Source organism: Lygodium microphyllum, chromosome 2 (assembly GCF_053477565.2).
Source record: "Lygodium microphyllum isolate KBCC chromosome 2, Lygodium_microphyllum_v1.1.10, whole genome shotgun sequence".
NCBI lineage: Eukaryota > Viridiplantae > Streptophyta > Polypodiopsida > Schizaeales > Lygodiaceae > Lygodium > Lygodium microphyllum.
The window spans coordinates 137,798,533-137,811,077 of record NC_141136.1 but is presented as its reverse complement, the minus strand read 5'-3'; positions in this window follow the sequence as shown (position 1 = coordinate 137,811,077).

The window sequence follows — 12,545 nt, the reverse complement described above, 5'->3', positions numbered from 1 at the left end:
CATTCTATGCATTTGACTATTCTTGCATTATGGGAATGAAGTGTTTGTTGGGGGTAAAGGCATATGTGCCTAACCGCTCGTGTATTACTACACTGACAATACATGTACACCTATACAGTGCATATGGCGCATGCCCATTATTGTCACTTCATTTTTTATTCTTTCAATGACATTTGAATAAAGGGAAGGCTAGTTACATATTGTGACTTGAGTTCCCATATATTGTGTGTCTCTCTCTCTCTTGTTGTTGCTCTTTCCACCATAGCTCTTGCTTTCGCTCGCATGCTTCTACTTTGAGATCACTCCCTTCAATTGGTATTAGAGCCAACCATTTGAGGAGCTTCTTTATCCTTTGCTTTAGCTCGAATTCAAAGATTCAACTCAAGGTTTCATGGCAGCCATTGTTTCATTCTCTCGAGATATGCATTGAGTCTTTCCTTCTTCTAGCTTGTTCCAGCTTGCTCCATGCTTGTTGAGGAGCTTGCCAAGGCCTAGCTGAGCCTTGTTGAGTACTTATGGAGTTGAGGAGAAGTCATTTTATCTATTTTGAGTGAATATAGAGTATGATGTAGAAGTCGTGGATAGCTATGGCCGCTTGAACTTTTGTATATATGATTGGATTTAAATATTCTGTAGCTAGAAACAAAGAGCGCAATTAGAGCTACAAATTTGGACACTCATAAAGTTGATTCTATTTAGTTTTTTGTTACAATTTTGGTTTGGGCAACAAAGAGTAATTCCATAATGCATGTTTGATGCTCCAGGGATGCTATTTTGGTGTTTGGATGGTATGGTTATGCTTTTGGGTTTGATTTGAGCTTAACATAGCTCAAATTTCATTGTCATTTTAGTGCTATAGTAATAGGGCAATAAGCATTTATCAGTGATAAGCTTAATGCTCATTAATGATTTATCGGATACTTACTGGATGTACTGCTACTTCAATTGTTATGTATACTTTCTAATATGTTATGGTATGCTTTTGAGTTGAGATTTGAACTTCCTTACATTAATATTGGTTGTGGTTATATGCTTTGGTTACTTCAGTGGCTTATGTTGTTATGGGCTTGAAAAATCTATTGGGTTTTATATTCTCGCCTTATGCTTTATGTGTCTTGGATACTTGGATGTCATTCACATGATGTTTTGAGATTTGTTTGCTCATTTTAGCATTTGACTTTTTGCTTTAGTAAGAGCTACTCAGCTTTATGTATTGAACCACTTGGTACTTGGATGTACTACAGAGCATTTGGTTTATCCAGTTGAGGTTCGTCTTATTATAGTGAAGTAGTCCGACTCATTTGACATGTACATGCTGTTTTGATATTTTTTGGATGTACTTACTCTATCGTGGGCTAATTTGATCTCTTGGCTTGGACTTGGTACTTATGTCTGTTAGGGTTTTATTAGTGGTATTTATATGCTTCTAGGTTATGTATTGAGCTTTTACTCAGTGGATTTTGCATTTGGAAGTTCTCTTCATTTACCCTTGCGATCTATCCTGTGCATGATGTATATGCCCTTTTGCATGTATGGTTTTTGACACACTGCAGTTGTGACAATCTTTGATGCCAATTGTTTTTAGCTTCTTCGTTCTTGGTTACTCACAATTGATTGTTGGCATATTGCTACAATTTATTACAATAGCCTATCATTTCAATTTTATGCATTCTATTTGAGGGTAGTCACCTGGACTTGACAATTTTTTGCTAACAGTTTGTGGATAGCTCATTACTTTGATAATATTTCCTGTCTCTCGCAAGATTTAGCAGTGATTTTGGAACTGATTTGTAGGGTATTACAGCAACCCTTCTTGCCCTTCTTTGTACTTGTTTGGTCTCATTATGGTTAGTGGTTCTCTCGTGACGACAATGCTATCTTCAATATTGAGAAACTAGATGGGACCAATTAAAGCTATTAGAAGACCCAGATATGGTAGGTTTTAGTGCAGAATTTGCAAGTTTAATTGCTTAAAAATAGGGGTGCCAAACCAAAAATATTGCGGTTGAGGATTGGGATGAACTGGATGAGCTATGTAAGTCCATAATCATTTTATCACTCTCTAAGTAGGTTGAAAATAGATGAGAGATTCGATGGGGATGCACAATGGAAGGTGGTTGAAACATGGATATGGAGGCTAAAGCTTTCTTCATACTGTTCTTCTTCATTCTTCTCATTCTATCTACTCTACCATCTACTTTTCCAAGTCTCTCACAAAGAGATATACACTTTGACCTTTAGGACCCTTTACACAGCTTCTCACACACTTACTCAATACAACCATAGGATAAGGCTTAGGTTATGCCTTATTTCTCAACACTCTCCCTCAAGCTTAGAATGAGCTTGCAAAGGTAATACTCCAATACAACCATAGGATAAGGCTTAGGTTATGCCTTATTTCTCAACACTCTCCCTCAAGCTTAGAATGAGCTTGCAAAGGTAATACTCCAAGTGCACTCCTGAAATGCTCAAACTTATCTTTACCTAATGCTTTGGTAAAGATATCAGTAACTTGGTCATTTGTTTTGACATGGACTAAGTCAATCTCTCCATCAATGACCTTTTCTCTCTAATGAAGTGATAGTGCACTTCTATGTGTTTTGTCCTGGCATGGTAGAGTGAGTTCTTTGCTAACATGATGCTACAAATATTGTCACAATATATGATGACTCCACCATCAATTTCAATCCCCATGTCTCATAAAACCACCAATCTTAGCCATGTCTGCTCACATGCTGCCAATCCAATACCTCGATACTCAGCTTATGTACTTGTTGCTAAAGCAATTGTAGGTTGCTTTTTGCTGCTCCAACTTACCATGGCTGATCCAAATGAAAATGCATAACCACTGGTGGATCTCCTATCCATAAGATTACCTGCCAAGTCTGCATCAGTATACCCAAACAAGGTAAGCTTTATTCCCTTCTCATAATAAGCCAAATCCAATTGTCTTCTTCACATAACTTAGAACTCTCCTTGCTGCATCAAAATGTGATTTACATGGTCTTTGCATAAATTGGCTAATCAAACCAACTGCATAACTCAAATCTGGCCTTGTGATGGTTAAGTAGATAAGCCTACCAACCATCTTTCTAAACATAGTCACATCTTCCACATATTGCCCATCATCAATCATTTTGATGTTTTGATCCAAGGGAGTATCCACTGGCTTACATTCTGTCATTCCATACTTCTCCAACATCTCAAAGAATATTGTCTTTGTACCAACCAAATACCATGAGGTGTATCAATGACCTCAATGCCCAAAAAGTATCTCAACAAACCAAGTTCCTTTATATCAAATTCTATATGAAGACCATGCTTAACTTTAGCAATCTCCCTCTCAAGCGTACTTGTAATAAAGAGGCCATCAATTTTGCCTTTTTCCATGAAGGGTGTTCTCGTGTGGGCTTGCGGTTTCAAGCCACGGTCTTCCATACGCAACACGGAGCTGGAATTTATTAATGCGCACGGAGGGAACACTTAGTCACCAACATTTATCGATGTGGAAGATTGTTTTGAACCGCCTTTTGCGCGTCGTGTGCGGGGTCATTAATATTTCATGTGGAAATATTACATTCTCTCCCTCTTGGAGGAATCGAGATGTCCTCATCTCGAGAAGAACTAGGGGTATTGTTGGTTGAGAGTACTTTCATCCATCCAAGTGGCATCCTCTTCGGGATAATCTTTCCACTGAACAAGGTATTCTCTCAAGGTTCTGGATCTCAAATGCCTCTCCCTAACATCTAAGATCCTGTCAGGCCGTAGCTCAAGGACTCCTTGGCTAGGCATTACAACTTGTTGATCATCAAGCACATGACTAGGGTTAGGTACATACTTTTTCAATAGACTGATATGGAATACATTATGAACTTTTAGGTTCTCAGGGAGTTGCAATCGGTAAGAATTAGGCCCTAGGCACTTGAGAATCTTGTAGGATCCACAATACCTTGGACTTAGCTTTTTGCATTCACCCAAGGATAGGGAACTCTTCTTTGGACGTACACAAATGAAGACCATGTCACCTTCAATGAAGGATCTATCTTGACGTTTCAAATCCGCGTAAGCCTTTTGTCTGTCCTTGGTGGCTTGGATGTCCTGTTTTATTGACTTGATTTGGTCATCCATGTCTTCCAGCATCTGCTTTGAAGCTTCAACCCTCAAGGTTGGATCCGAAAAGTTTAGAGGACTACGATAGTCATGTCCATACAATGCTTGAAAAGGGGTCATTTGAATGCTTTGTTGGTAAGAAGCATTGTAGGCAAACTCAACCAGTGGCTGTGTGGCAACACGAGAGGTTCTTCCTCTGGCCATGATGGCGGCTCCTTGGCCACGGGCGGTTCCTTGGGATGGCCCTTGACGTTGTTCTCTGCTAAGCTTGCGACACTGCCTTTTAAAGTGACGGGGCTTGTTGTAATGGAAACAACGGAAATTGTGGCCATTACCCTATGTAGGAACGAAATTATTGACAATGTTGGTCCTAGCTTTCTTCCTTTGTCCCTGATTTTGGCCATGCGCCCTCCTAGCCTGAGACCTGTACACTCCCTTGTTCTGATCCTTGTAAGACCAAGTCTTGTTATTTCTTGGCTTGGTCTGCATCTCCTGTATTATGGGTGCAGCTCAAATGAGCGTATCCTGTAGGTCTGTTGGGCGCATTGACTCCAGGCGGGTGTTTATGGGTGAGTTTAATCCGGCACAAAACTTTGACACATGTTGTGTCATATCCATTTGCGATGCGTACTTTAAAAGAGAGATGAACTTTGAATAGTATTCATCAAGGGATAGACCAAGCTACTTTAGTTCATAGAACTCATTCATCTTCTGTGTGCGGTAGGCAAGTGGTAGATATCTCCCTCGCACATCTCTTTTAAGCTTCTCCCAAGTGACTGAACCTTCCGAGATCCCTTGGTCTCTACACCTTTGCTTCCATCAAAGTCTTACTTCGCCGGTAAGCTTCATCTTGGCGAGCATTGCTTGGTTAGCGGGTGCAATACCTGCTACTTTGAAATAATCCTCCATGGATTCGATCTAGATCTCGATATTAGTTTGGATGGTCCTTCCCTTGCCATCAAATTCAAGTGGTTTGATATGTTTGAGAAGAAACTTCTTCTCCTGAATTACAGTTGTACTTGGTGTAGGGGTCAGACTAGGAATCTGCACTTGAGTTTGTGCCTGGCAATAAGATCCTTTGCGTTAAAATCTTGCTAAATGATTCTCACATTACATTACATTACATGTCCAATTCAGTTTTTAGCCAAGTGACCTAATCACTTAACTCCTTTATCAACACTTACAGCCAAGACAGTCATTGATAAAAAAGTCTTTTTCATTCATGAGGGCATAGCCCTTTTGAGTAGAATTATTTGGGAGGGTAGAACAAGCTGATACATTAATTTGGGGAGAATAAGATTGTGTTACATTCAGCTACGAGAAGTGAGTAATAATATGGATTGGGGTCATGGATTTTCAAGAATCGATAGGTCATAGGAAGCTTAGGGTATCCTTTCCTTTGATACCCGTTCTTCTCATAACGTCCCAACACCTTGATTCTATCGGTAGGGATTACTCGAGTCACTTTCTCGTACACATACTTGTTCTAATTAACCTTTCGACTGCTGACATGTAGGGTTGCGTTTGCATGAGCCTCAACAAAGATGAACAGCTTCACGATCTTTAAGTTCTCCATCCACTTGATTCTCTTCAAGTTGGTCCAAAGGTACGCAAGTCGGTGGGCAGCTATGTAATAAATTCCTGAATCACCCATCCATCTCCATTCCACGTACAAGGGTGAAGGATTGTAGATGCGATCTAGGATATTCATCATACCTAGCCTCCGTTGGTAATCCGAAGCACGCATTGCAGTCATAAATATAACCTGGAACACCAAGAATTTGTTCCATGCTTCGCGACTCTGCAGGTAAGTATCGATAAGTAAGTAAGGAGATGTCTTTTTTTTTTAACAGCAACATTTGCTTACTTCTCCTTATTAAGTTTCCTTGTAAATATTAGATCCTCCTTGGTTCGCTCTGATACCAACTGAAACGTGTCCGCCTGTCCACTTGTAGGACACGTCTTAGCAGCCCATCGGGAAGAGAGTCCAGAAAGTGCCGCCCAGCACTCCCACGGAATGTCACGGGGTTTGCGATCTAGGTCTTCCCGAATCTACCACGAAGCGGAAGTATTCCGGTCGTTCCCACTTAGGATTGACCTGAATTGGGGTTTCCCTAATGGTCAAATTCCTCAGAGGTAACTAACATCGAGCCCCAGACGAACTACTTTACGCAGAAACATCAGGGTCGAAGCGGATTTATATTGCACTTGGTTCAAGGAGAATGGGAAACCAGAGGGATGCGAGCTCGACCTCTCTGCCCATAAGGCATAGTCCCATTCTGTTCCCCTAAAATAGTATAAATCGGGTCTCTAGCTTTCTAGATTCTAGGTCATCATTACCTTACTGTCGATTCCTTTGAGAAAAGTTCCCGGCCAACCTGGACCACCCTTCCGTAGGATGGACCCATGGTCACATCCACACACTTTCCTCGGGTTGATTTAGTTGTCTAATTACAAACCACATTTAGTTTGACAAGCAAAAACAACTTCCTTAATTAACCAATTAATCACTGGTTCCTTCACGTAACTTAGGCATTGACATAGAAAAACAATGTCAAGCAAGCTCCTTTTCAACAATTGACCTTATTTATCAGTCTTTGGAATACAACATATAATCCAACCCAAAGGCTATTCCATAATCTACTCGAAGGCTAATCCATAATCCGCCCAAAGGAAATTCCAGCAATCCTCAGGGATCGCTATTCCAAGTTTCCGCCCGTAGACTAGCATGCGGGCCTTGAGATCCAATCTCGAGTCACATCGGCCTCTTGTGCAAGACCCGGAGGCAAGGGATTTATGGCCAGAGCCCCCTTGGCACCCAAGCATCCTCCTGCTCCAAGTAGCACCCACGGAGAGACCTCTCACGACGCGTTCGGTCCACGTACCCGACGCGGCTAACAACCCCCTTGGATAGGGTCAGGCAGACAGTTGGGGGTAACTAATGTTGCCTCTCCCTCCAGGCTTTCAACCTAAAGCATTAGTTATTTTCCAGCATTAGTTCCTTGAGCAAAGAAGTACAAACAGTGCTCCTAAGTGTACAAACACAAGCATTCTAGTGGTCGTTTGTATGGCCAACTGCTAAGGTGTGAATCCTTCTCTTCGAATACATCCAACATTCGATCCGGGATCAGCTGCGACTTGAAAAGATCCCCAAGGGTTTCATAAGCTAAGTTGCTTGTTTAACCCTTTTATCCTTGGGTTAGGGTTTATACTAAGCTAACCCAAGTTAACAAACACCTCAGGTTCCTTATATTAAGGTCAATAAATCCGTGACAACCCCATTGTCCTATCTTGATTGGTCAATTTCTTGCTAGGCAATTCATAATTTCCCTAACTTGGCAGTTCAGCCTCAAAGAAGGGAGATGTAGCAGGATGTCTACTCATCCTCTTGCAAATTAGACTTGTACGTAGAACTCGCCAACCTTGTTCTAAGGAGTGGCAATACTATTTTGTGATTTAACACAAGATCATGCAATGTTGCAACTTGTTGCACGAGACAAGTGTCACACCTAACTTGTGGGATTATTTCTCCCATCACATGGTATTCCTTGGTCAAGAATACCTTTGGTCGAGATGTAGGGTTTGGGAGTCCTCTCGATCCAATCCAACCCTAACCCTGCTAGGCCGATAACGCTTAGCCCTGGGGTTTTTAATTTCCCTACGGAAGTCTAGTATTAGGCCTATGGACCCTAGGGTAAGAACCCTAGATTGTTCTTGCATGGGCATTTAACTAACCCTAACATTCGTGAATGTGGGTAGGACCTTTGAGGTCAAAAATATGGAGTCGGTTTTCCGAGTGCGATACTAGGCAGAATTTTATCACGGCTTAGCTTTACCTAGCGCATTGAGGTGATCATCATTTGAGTTACACCATTACAAGTAATTTACCTAATTGATCTAATTGTCTTGCTACAAGAGGTGATCTTTCCTTAGAGATGAAAATACTTGTCCTAAAAGATGTAAATAATTGCAAGATATAACATTCCATGCAAATATGCGATTCATAGACTTTTTCCTTCTATGCAGCTAAATGTTCTACAATGATCGTTACTTTTCCTTGCCTTAACTATATGATCAACAATTCAATGCTAACTGGTATAAAACCTACGTTGATTTACATCAAGTACTATGCTTATAAACCCTTCGTTTAATGCATTGAATTCAAGATTTAATATGCAAATCATCATTTCCTAGATACAACTTTGATGAAAGAACTCCATGCATGAGCGAATGCCATGAGACCATTATTGATTTAATTCGTCCTTCAACACTTAGCCCAACCTAGGATGTAATTATCACCTCATGCAATTAGCAAGGTACATAAATCCCTTTCATGCATTGCAACTACTCGGACAACATTTAATGGACGTCAACGATTATCTCATACGAATCACAACTAGGAAATTATTACCTAAGAGGATTATGCGCTATTATTTTTCCACGAGGCAATCAAGGATGCATTTAGACAAATCCACCTTTTTACTTATGCAATATGCGTTCAGGATTGCAACTTGGAAGTGCAAGCAATTTCAAATGTATGACATGCAACTAAATCTTGTAAATCGGGCAAGCAATTAAAATTTCCAAATGTAATTAAACTTGCCTACGAGAATTGGACATGCCTAGTGCATTCTTTTCATGCGGAATCAAATTTTAAGAACCTGGGCATTGAGGTTCCGGGTGTTATCCACATGCGAACTCGGAGTGGAAGCTCCCACGTGTGCGCCTCGCATCTTTTGCTTGGGAGCCATTAAATCTCGGTTCAGCAACTTCCTCTTGGGTTACTCGCGTGTTCCAAAGTCTCTCAGTCTGCGGTCTCCCTCTTCCGCACAGGACACGGCCTTGCGGTTGCGGGTTTAAAACAATCCGGGAAGGCACGGGTGAATAGGGCTTAAGGAGGCCTTTAATGGAAGCTTCCAAGCTTTTGCCTCCTGACAGAAGGCGTGGAGAGGATGGTGATCGGGAAAAGGATGAGGATGATGATGAAGGAGGTGAGGATGATGATTATGATGATAATGGCAACGGTGATGAGGGAGGCGGTAGCAATGCGGCCTGGTGGCAGCAGCCCGTGACATGGCGATGATGGCGGCAACACGACTCTGCTCTCTCTCGATTCCTCCCCCGAAGCTTAAGGGGGAGGTTATATAGAATAAGGGGGGGGGGGGGAGATAGCCACCCATGTGGCTTACTTGCATGCCTCCTCCCCCCCATGCTTCTCCAACACATAACTCCTCTTACCCTCATACTCCCTCTCCCCGCCATGCATCGACTGAGGGGAGAAAATTAATAGTAAAAAAATTTGCAAAATTTTGTCCATTATCCATTTGCCTTTTCTCGTGAAGGGTGTTCCCGTGTGGGCTTGTTGTTTCAAGCCACGGTCTTCCATACACAACACGAAGCTGGAATTTATTAATGCGCGCGGAGGGAACACTTAGCCACCAACATTTATCGATGCAGAAGATTGTTTTGAACCGCTTTTTGCACCGTGCGTCGTGTGCGGGGTCATTAATATTTCGTGCGGAAATATTATAGACTAATTCATTTGGCTACTTTTCAAAAGCTAATTAAGCTTTATTAAATATTCATTTTGATTGCTTACCTATTAGATGGTGGCATGTGGATCATTTTTTAATGCTTTCTCTCCCTCTAGGCATTTAAAAATCATTTTTTTGGCTTATTTTTTCAAAAACGTTTTTTTTTCTTCAAAACGACTTCTTCTTGTGGTTTTTGGCCTAGTTACCTTATGATTTATCTAGTATATAAAGTCATGTCATACTCTTTGACTCTTAACTTACTCAATGTCATGCTTGTTCTTGGGCATTCTTCATCTACCGATTAAGGCTTTTGCGATTTGTCTTGCAGTTATGAAATCAATGCGATTCTCGACGCATTAAATGGAATTGGGAATGTCAAATCAAATATGATGGGGAAAATTTATATGATCAAGCTGTCGTAATATTATTTATAAGGCGTTTTTTATTTTTATTGGCTAGGATCATTGAGGCATCTTCTCATGTTGGATTACGGAATTGATTTAATGTGAGACTCGATATCAAGAAAATTACATGTGGTCACTTGTGTGACACCTCGACAAGTAATTTCTAAAACGCCTCAAGCCCGAATTCATTTCTTGATATAAATGATGTGGCAGGAATATTACATATATTGTCCCCTCTCTTCCAACTTTTCCTATCAAGGACAATGAATACATACTACTATTAGACATCTAAACGCTCTTTAATCTTAGAGAGGATTATTGTTTAGCAATCGTTGCATGCAAAGGCTTCCAATGTTGGAAATAGCATAGTTGATGTTGAGAATGAATCCAATGAAGAGTTACTTAAACTAAATATAGAAATTGTCAATGACAAGTTTATTGATGTAGGGGATGCTCTTTCTCTTTGTTTCAACACGGCAAGAGATGCAAAGAAAGAGTTGGGGATAACATATGAGGAGTTTAACCATCTTCAAGATCAACTAACTTGGAATTTCCAATTTTGGAAGAGAATAGTTAGACTATGTTAAAGAATTGCAAGATATCAATGAGACACCATCATCAATCAATCTATGGAATCCAACTAAACTAGAGCATGATGAAAAACAAGTGGTAATATTATCTATGATTTTGTAAGATACATTGATATGTTTGACTTTGACTTTCGTTTGGTATTTATCTTTGTTGTAGTTAGAGATTGCAGATTTTGATAACTTCTTGGGATGTGGCAAAGGGTCGAGAGCTGGTGTGATAGTTCATTGAAGGGTGTTGCACTTGGGCATTACTTGGCTAGGATTGATCCTCGTGTTTTCTTGGTATTCCATAATACCTTCTTAGAGGAAGCAACATGGCATATACTATGTTAGTAAGGCACTTACAATGCTACTAAGTTTCTTTGGGTTACAATATAATGCCCACATGGTGATGTTTTTGGAGAAGACAATAGCAATTAGGATATTTGGTTATGGTCATGGCTACTCTATTTCTAGAGCAAGATACTTTTTGGCCCTCTCATATATGCTTTGGCAGCAATCAAACAGATATAAAATACATAGTTGTCTCTAAAGAGAAGAAAATTTATATGTTAAAGAGGAAAGATCCCTAAAGAGGAAGAGTATGTGTAAGCTCTTGAAAGCTAGCTTTGTACTTTTCTATCTTAAAAAATACTATGAATTCTCACATTTCATTGTCATGTTTAGTATTCATTCTTTGGCATTGTCATTAAAAAAACCAATTGAATAGCTCCTCAAGAGCATTGTTTTTCATAATCTCCCCCCTCCCCCCCCCAATGTCTTGTGCTTTGAAAAAAACTTTCACGTGCTTGATAGTGAGATTTTTCCATGCCTTGGCCACTATAAGTTGTTAGGGGTTCTTGCTCCTCCACAAAGTAAGACCCATGTATATGAAGGATGTGCAACAATACAAGAGAGTAATAATAATTTTACACCATTTGTAAATTTGTCAAAGAAAACTTACATTAAATATTCTCTATCTTACCAAATAAAATGTTATATCCTTTCTCCACATGCCTCCTTTATTTCTTTAACAAGATTTATAATTGAACATATGAACTCTTTTGGATATGTGTATGTTTTCTTTTATATCTTGAGCTTTAGAAAGACATCAAGGTATCTCCAAACCTCTATCCTTAGAAAAGCAAGTTCTTGTGTGCTTGCAATATTTGCTGTGATCCCACACAGCTCTCTACAATACTCCCAAGCAATGCTCACATGTTTTTTGTATGGTTTCTTAGAAAGTGTTTGGCTTTTGAGCCTTCCATAGAGACATTGACCGAGAAATCTCTTATTTCCTTGAAAGTGTTGGATCTTGTCTTAAGTGAACTTGATCCCCATGAAAACCCATTTTTGAGAGTAATGCCTCACATTTGTCAATACACTCATTTGATAAAGACAATGGCTTAATTGAGTATGCATAGTAGAGATGCAACTTGAGAAGCTTGTCAATTATTCAAATATTTGCATGCAAAGTGCAAGTATGAAATATTCCTAAGAGAAATTGAAAGAATGGGAGCTCATATATCTTCTATGTTTTCAAATTTGCTCAAATATATAAAGTCTCTAGTTAGGGCTCTTCTTGCTAGGTGCAAATTGCTCAAATCTTTAGACCCAACACTTTTCATGTAATAAACACAAGGATATTATACATTTTTCCCATTACATATTCTAAGCATATATTTAATAGTTTTTAAGTCAATGATAATATGTCATTCCATATTAAAATTACCAACCCCATCAAGTACTAACATTTCTCCTTTACTTGAGACTTTATAATGTTTGGAATACCTATATGAGTGAACAACCATTTCAATATTCGATGATTCTCAATTGGTACCCGAGCTACACCAACCCACCAAATCTCCATCTCGAACTGGAACTTATGTAGTGGTGCATGACCCTAACCATTTTTGTAGTCCACATTT